Raw genomic sequence first — 8,268 nt, forward strand, 5'->3', positions numbered from 1 at the left:
AGAAGTCAGCTAGAAAATGAGTCAAGATGACAAGAGTAAAGTGTGAAAAGGAACAGAAAAAGTGGGATAATTATTAAACAAGAAAAGACATCTTTGCAAAATTGAAGGACATGGCTTTTTTAAGATTAATTTACCCTTAGAACATCCAGTATATTGTGTGAACATGTAAATGTAAGTTCTTTTCAAGACAGAAAGGTCAAGATTAGAAGAGGACATGTTGAAGACCCTGGCAAGACCCCAGGGCATTAAGCAAAATTGTTGGCTAAAATGAAATGGTCTTCAAGGTCTGAACAAATGTAATTTTTAACCTGAAACTATACTTTCCTAAACTATGGATCAGTGTGGAGAGATGATGTAAAAATGTGCTTAACTGTATTAGCTACCAAACTGAAACCATTATTTGTTCTTCATTTAAAACGAAATTCCTGAAGTTGGGTGGGGTAGAGAGTAGGGGGCTGTAGTTGGGGTTGGTGAGAGAAGGAGGCGGCTGCGAATCACTTTTAAATGGCATCCAAGTAGGACCTGAAACCCAAATTCCAGGAGATCTAGAGAGTTCTGTGCTTTCATGGGCCTCTTCTCTATGAAGCAAAGTGTGTAAAGGTTGACATAAAGGACAAGCAAGTGAAATACTTCATCCATTACAGTAGTTGGAATAAAAATTAGAATGAATGGGTTCCAAAAAGCAGAGTACTCAAATATGTGGATACCAATTAGCAGAAACAGCGAGAGCTTCAAAAGGCCAATCAGGAACAGTATGCAGAGGGCAAGATGAGAGGGGTTGCTCCAGGAAAGAAGACATCTGGTCTGCGACAGAAAAATGTTGAAGTGAAAACAAAAAAGAACAAGCAGGAAACACCTGGAAATGGAGATGGTGGCAGTGCCAGTGAGACCCTCAGCCTCCTAGGAAGAAAAGAGCGCGGGTAGATCCAACTGTTGAAAATGAAGAAACATTCATGAACAGAGTTGAAGTTAAAGTAAAGATCCCTGAAGAGCTGAAACCATGGCTTGTGGATGACTGGGACTTGATCACCAGACAAAACCAGTTTTTTTGTCTTCCTGCCAAGAAGAATGTGGATTCCATTTTTGAGGATTATGCAAATTATAAGAAGTCTGGAGGAAATACAGATAATAAGAAGTGTTCTGTTAATGAGTTTGTGGCAGGGATAAAGGAGTACTTCAATGTAATGCGGGGCACTCAGCTACTCTACAAATCGGAGAGACCTCAGTATTCTGAGACTCTTGCAGATCACCCTGTCGCACCCATGTCCCAGGTGTACGGAGCGCCGCATTTACTGAGATTATTTGTGCGAAATGGAGCGATGTTGGCCTATACACCTCTAGATGAGAAAAGCCTTGCTTTATTACTGAACAACCTACATGATTTCTTCAAGAACCTGGAGAAGAATTCTGCAACTTTGTTCAGTGCCAGTGATTATGAAGTGGCCCCTCCTGAGTACCCTGGGAAAGCTTTGTTTGGGGCGTGCTCTCTCTCTCACTTGAGTTGGATCTCTGTAAACAGTTTGGTTCTTTGTCCTTCTCTTGTACATATGATGTACTTTGAATACCATTAGTGTATAACAGAATTGATATTTGTTTTCTGTTTGATTTTAAACAGAGAAAATAAAAAGAGTCCTTTTCTTGTTTTCATTTCGAAGTTTCTACCAGAGTATTCAGTGATGGATGACAGACAGACACACTGTAGTGTTTTACTGCCTAGTTGACAAAGCTGCTTTTGAATGCTGGTGGTTCTGTTCCTTTGACACTACTCACTGTTATAATACATGTTGATGCTCTATGACAAAATGCGCTGATTGCTAGTGCCAAAGTTGCACTTCAGTGTACATAACTGAACACACATACATCTGTTCTCCTTTTTTATTAAATGGTGCTTAAAGAGCCCATCCTTTGTAAGTCATCCATGTTTATCCTTAGTCATTTTATCTTTGCTTAAATGTTAAAGAATGGTGGCTTGTTTCATGGGTTTTGTATTTGTGTCTAATGCATGTTTTAACATAATAGACGCAATGCATCATGTAGCTGCACTTTTATGGAAAAGTCAGTCTTGTAGGAGTTATTTTTCAGATCCTAAATAAAATTTTCTTTAAATTTCAAAATATAATAAAATGAAATTCCTATTGCAAATAATGGGTTTGCCTCAAGTTCTACTTTCTTTCATATTAAAATTAATTCAAAAGATTTATCTTGGTTGGTGATATGTTTTTATCTTAGCCTATAAGCTTTAAATGATTCTGTGATGAATTTCATACAGATAGAGTTTTTCCTAAAGTAAATCTAATAATCCCCACTAATGTTTCTTTCAAATTAATTTGTGATTCCAATTTCTGTGTGTTTTGTACATTTGTCAAATGTATTCATTTTAATAGACTGCTTTATTTTTCTATTTTTCTTATCTGATTTTATAACTGTTATTAGTTTTCTTTGATAATTTTTCATGTGTATATATTTTATTCTTGATATTCATACCCACCCCTCCACACTCCTTTCTTCTTTCTATGCCAAGCATCCTACATCCTTAAAAATATTTTTCTCATATTCTTGTCTTCTTGATTTGTCTTGTAACCCACTGACTAACAATTTTTGTCTGTGTGGTCATGGGTTTTCTATTATTCTTTTAAGTACTACATGAAAACAATGACTACATATGGCCCTAATTCACCTGAAGCCATTATGAATCTCTGATTGATTAATGACAAGCTCAATTTTATGCAAATTCGGTGCAAGCAACAATGGTTGCAGTGAGAACATGATTATCTTGGCTATATCTTGCTCAGAAGACATCTCATAAACTTTCCTATTGTCTTTTAGTGGTTACATTCTTTCTGTCTCCGATTCCACAAAATTCCTTCACACATAATAAGATGGTATGAATGTATTGATTGTGATTGAGCAATTAGACATCAGCTATTATCAGAAATTTTAGTGTTCATCACTCTGCATTCATCAGAGTTTGACATAAAGAGAAGCTCCTTTGGTAAAGGTTGATTGTAACATATGTCAACACATTTACTAATACTTGTATTTTAAATGAATTATTGATACATTTTAATGTCAATATGTATTCATATCTTTAAATATTATAGAGTTTAATATATCCTAACAATGATCATAAAGGATCTCATAATAATAAATATTATCATGCTCCTTGTCAAATCGAATGCAAAAACACATAAGAAAAATCATACACCATGATAAAGTAGGCTTCATCTCAGTGATGCAGGGATGGTTCAACATATGAAAATTCATCAATGTAACCCACAATATAAACAATTTGAAAAAGAAAAATCACATGATCATCTCCCTAAATGCTGAAAAAGCCTTTGACAAAATCCAACACCTCTTCATGATAAAGGTCTAGGAGAGATCAGGAATAACAGAACATACCTAAACATAATAAAAGCAATATACAGCAAACCAACATCCAGCATCAGACTAAATGGAGAGAAACTAAAGGCAATTCCTCTAAAATCAGGAACAAGACAAGGATGTCCACTCTTTCCATATCTCTTCAATATTGTACTTGAAGTTCTAGATAGAGCAATAAGACAACAAAAGGAGATCAAGGGAATAAAATTTGGAAAAGAAGAAGTCAAACTTTCACTATTTGCAGATGATATGATAGTCTATGTAAGCGAACCAAATAATTCTGCCAAGAAACTCCTACAGCTGATAAACCCCTTCAGCAAAGTGGCAGAATACAAAATTAACTCAAAAAAATCAATAGCCCTACTATATATAGACAATAAAGGGGATGAGAAAGAATTCAGAGTAACATCACCCTTTACAATAGCCACAAACACCATAAAATATCTTGGGATAACTCTAACCAAACAGGTGAAAGACCTGTATAGCAAGAACTTTGAGTCTTTTAAAGAAAGAACGAAGATAACAGAAAATGGAAAGATCTCCCATGCTCTTGGATAGGTAGGATCAATGTAGTAAAAATTGCAATTTTACCAAAAGCAATCTACAGATTCAATGCAATCCCTATCAAAATACCAGCACAATATTTCACCAACCTTGGAAGGACAATCCTCAACTTTATATGGAAAAACAAAAGACTCAGGGTAGCCAAGGCAACGCTGTACAATAAAGGAACTTCCAGAGGCATCATTAGCCCTGGGTTCAAGCTCTATGATAGAGCTATAGTCCTGGAACCAGCTTGGTATTGGCACAAAAGCAAACAGGTAGACCAATGGAATTGAATCAGAGACCCTGATATCAACCCACATACCTTTGAACACCTGATCTTTGACAAAGAGCTAAAACTATACAATGGAAAAAAAAACATCTTCAACAAATGGGGCTAGAGTAACTGAATGCTGGAATGAAAAAGACAACAGATAGATCCATATCCATTACCATGCAAAAAACTTAAGTCCACATGGATCAAAGACCTCAACATCAATCCAGCCACACTGGATCTCCTAAAGGAGAAAGTGGGACGTACCCTTGGACAAATTGGTACAGGAGACCACTTCCTGAACATAACACCAGTAGCGCAGACACTGAGATTGACAATTAATAAATGGGACCTCCTGAAACTGAGAAGCTTCTGCAAGGCAAAGGACACAGTAAACAAGACAAAACGACAGCCCACAGAATGGGAAAAGCTATTCACAACACATGTGACAGAGGGCTGATCTCCAAAATTTACAAAGAACCCAAGAAGCAAGTCTCCAAAACAACAAAGGATCCAATTAAAAAATGTGGCACAGAAATAAATAGACAATTCTTAATAGAGGAGTCCAAAATGGCCAGGAGGCACTGGAGAAAGTTCTCAACATTAGAAAAATGAAAATCAAACCAACTCTTAGATACCATCTCACTCCTGTCCGAATGGCTAAAATTAAAAACACTAATGACAGTTTATGCTGGAGAGGATGTGGAGAAAGGGGAACACTCCTCCAATGCTGGTGGGAATGCCAACTTGTGCAGCCACTTTGGAGATCAGTATGGAGATTCCTCAGAAAAATGGAAATCAGTCTACCGCAAGATCCAGCAATTCCACTCCTAGGCATATACACAAAAGATGTAGCCTCATACAATAAGGACATCTGCTCAACTATGTTCATAGCAGCATTATTTGTAATAGCCAGAACCTGGAAAGAACCTAGATGCCCCTCAACTGAAGAGTGGATAGAGAAAATGTGGTACATTTATACAATGGAGTATTACTCAGCAGAAAAATAAATGGAATCTTGAAATTTGCAGGCAAATGGATGGCACTAGAACAAACCATTCTGAGTGAGATAACCCAGTCACAAAAAGACAAACATGGTATGTACTCACTCATATATGGATTTTAGACATGGAGGAGGGCATTGCCAGCCCACAATCCCACCACCAGAGAGTCTGGGGTGCAGGGTGGACCCTAAGAGAGATAAGCATTATAACCAGGAGAAGAGTTATGGGATGTGATCTCCTAATTAGATTGGGGAGGGGGAGAAAGGGAGGGTAGAAGGAGATGGGAGAAAGAGAGAGAGAGGAGGAGAGAGGATGGCACGGGAGAGCAGGAAGGTTGAGCCAAGGTAAGAACAGAGGAGAAACGGATAGGAGATACCATAAAAGAGGGAGCCATTACAAGTTGGAGGAGAGATCTGGCACTATTGAGATCTTAACAGATGCACAGGAATGACACCAACTGGCATTAATGCTATCTTAAGTGCCCTCCCATGATGGTGAGAATGATGACTGCCTTATATGCCATCCTAGAACTCTCATCCAGTGGCTGATGGAGACAGAGGCAGACACTCACAGCTGTGAACCGAATTGAACTCCTGGAACCCACTAGCAAAGAGGAGTGATGACCAAGGGAATTGGGATTGGGCTGGCGAGGCACACAGGGGCAGCTGACCTAAACTAAGGGCATCACATGGACCCCAGACTGATGATTGGGGGACCAGCCTAGGACTGATCCAGACATCCTCCCACCAAACCTTGGTGACAGAGAGGAGGCCTTGGCAATTTGAGGGACCTTGGAGAGTGGAGCAGTATTTATTCCTGGCATACAGAGGGACTCTGGAAGCCCATGCCATGTAGAGGGATGCTTTCTCAGCCTGGACACATGGGGAAGAACCTGGGCCATTCCCGGGATGATGTAACTGTAGGAGGAAACAGTGTTCTGGAATTAACCATGTGACTTATTAATGGCACATACAGATGAGGTAGCAAAAGGGTGCTTTACTGCATCGCTAACCACACCCACTTTAGGCATGACTAAAGATGCAGGCAGTGAACTATGTCACTAGCCAGGCCCACTTTGGGACATGGCTAAGGGCTTTACGGAGGAAGGTATAAAAGACTGAACAGCGGAAGTCTAGCTCTCTTTTTCTGGCTTTCCGGCTTCCAGTTCAGTGGCAGAAAACTACTTGGCTCATCTGGGTTACTTGTTTGTCTCTTGTGAGTAATTTCTACAACAAATACTTAGTTTTACTTTCCGTAAGTGTGCCGTTTATCGTTGCAGCATCATGTGATAGACTCTGGAAATCCCTCATGGAGGCCCTTGCCCTCCCTGGGGACTGTAGGGGGGATGGAGTGGGAGTGAGGCATTGGGAGGTTTGGAGGGTGGAGGAGGAGGGGAGGGAGAGGAAACTGAAAGTGACATGCATAAAAAGTTAAGTAAAAAGTATGAAAAAAAGAGCTTTTCTAGTGAATGTGTCCTGTCGATACATTTTTAAAAGTTCACTTACAAAATATTTATTCACTTATCGTACTTGAATGATGGCTTACCTACATAAAAGTCATGTACTGTCAATTGCTTACTGTTCCTTCTTTCATTACTTTGTGTACTCCTTTCTAAATTCCATCTGTGCTCAAGAGAAATCTACTGTTGGTTTCATTGATTTTTTTTTCTTGGCAGATTATTTTTCATTGTACCTTGAGTTTATTTAAAGTCTCATGGTTTTTGAAATTTTATAACTTTAAGCAAAATTATTTGCTTATATATTCATTTTTTCATTTTCTTTTTCAATCATTTTATTTTTAAGATTATAATATGACACCTTTCACTTTCCTGATTTTAAATCCTTCCTTATACCTTCCTTGCTCTCTTTCAAATTTAGTAGCTCTTTTTCCATTAATTTCTGATACATACATATATGAGTGGATATAAATATATATTTATATATTCAGAAATACACAGATATAACCTGCTTAAACTCCAATTTTACTACTATGCATTTATCAGGGCTGACCATTACTTTACTTTTTAAAATCTGACCTCTTATATTTCTCAGTTGTCCAAAATTATTACAATTTGTATTTTTAAATATTCCTCTTGGTGGTGGTGACACATGCATTTAATTCCAGCACACTGGAGGCAGAGGCAGGTGGAACATTTTGAGTTTGAAGCTAGCCTGGTCTACAAAGTGAGTTCCTTAGCATATATCTGTGCATGTGTGTGTATAATGCAGGGTAACTTGATCTTCTACTAAAACTAGCAATGCCATCTTGTTTCTTAGATCCAGCAAAATTTTGGTCGATTCTTGGCTTCAACTTATTCTTCCATTTCATCAGAAAGTATCTTTTCTTTACTTGAATTCTTCAGTAGAGTTAAGAATCTCAATTCTTTCCTCTTTAAGCTCCTTTAACTCTTATAATATTCTCCTTGTGCTTTATGAACATTCCTTCCACTTTCACTATGAACAGCTCCCACAAGAAACACCTTTAAAATACAGTTGTATTTAGGCACAACTTATACTTTTTCTTAAGGCTAAAAAGAATAAACAATAAATTGGATTAGCACTGTCATAAGCCATTATGGAATTTTGGTTCCCACCTCTGCTTCTTGCAGCAAACCATTTATCCTCTGTTCCCTTCCTGCCAACACTTATCTTCTTTAGTTATATATTTGTATGTTCATTCCTGCTACTGAATCTTACCATAGGACCTGGACATAACAATTTCCTTTTGACCCTGACTCTTCCATCTGTATTGTGCCTCAGGATGATCCATCTTTCAGAATGCACATGGAATAGGCATCTCACCTGTGGCCTCTGACAATTTTATAGTAAAACTGAGAATTTACTATATGCCAGAGAATGGTCTATGTTATGGAATATGTCTAGCATATATTGATTTCTGCATAAATTGTAGACAATAAAATACAGGTCAAAAAATAAACAATTTTGCGTCATTCAGAGAATGTGGAAAAATAAACTTACCATTTTAGCATAGTCCTATTTGCATATTGTTTGTATTTAATTAGTAGAATATGAACTGTTTTGATAGTTATTAAGACTTCAATAT

General features: G+C 37.7%; 1 pseudogene; it reads left to right on the forward strand.

Moving 5' to 3' along the window:
* The first annotated feature begins 668 nt into the window (after nucleotides 1-668).
* Nucleotides 669-1,571, forward strand: LOC101833596 (annotated as a pseudogene).
* The last annotated feature ends 6,697 nt before the right edge of the window (nucleotides 1,572-8,268 follow it).

The sequence above is a fragment of the Mesocricetus auratus genome, unplaced genomic scaffold, assembly GCF_017639785.1.
Source record: "Mesocricetus auratus isolate SY011 unplaced genomic scaffold, BCM_Maur_2.0 Super-Scaffold_100006, whole genome shotgun sequence".
Classification (NCBI taxonomy): domain Eukaryota; kingdom Metazoa; phylum Chordata; class Mammalia; order Rodentia; family Cricetidae; genus Mesocricetus; species Mesocricetus auratus.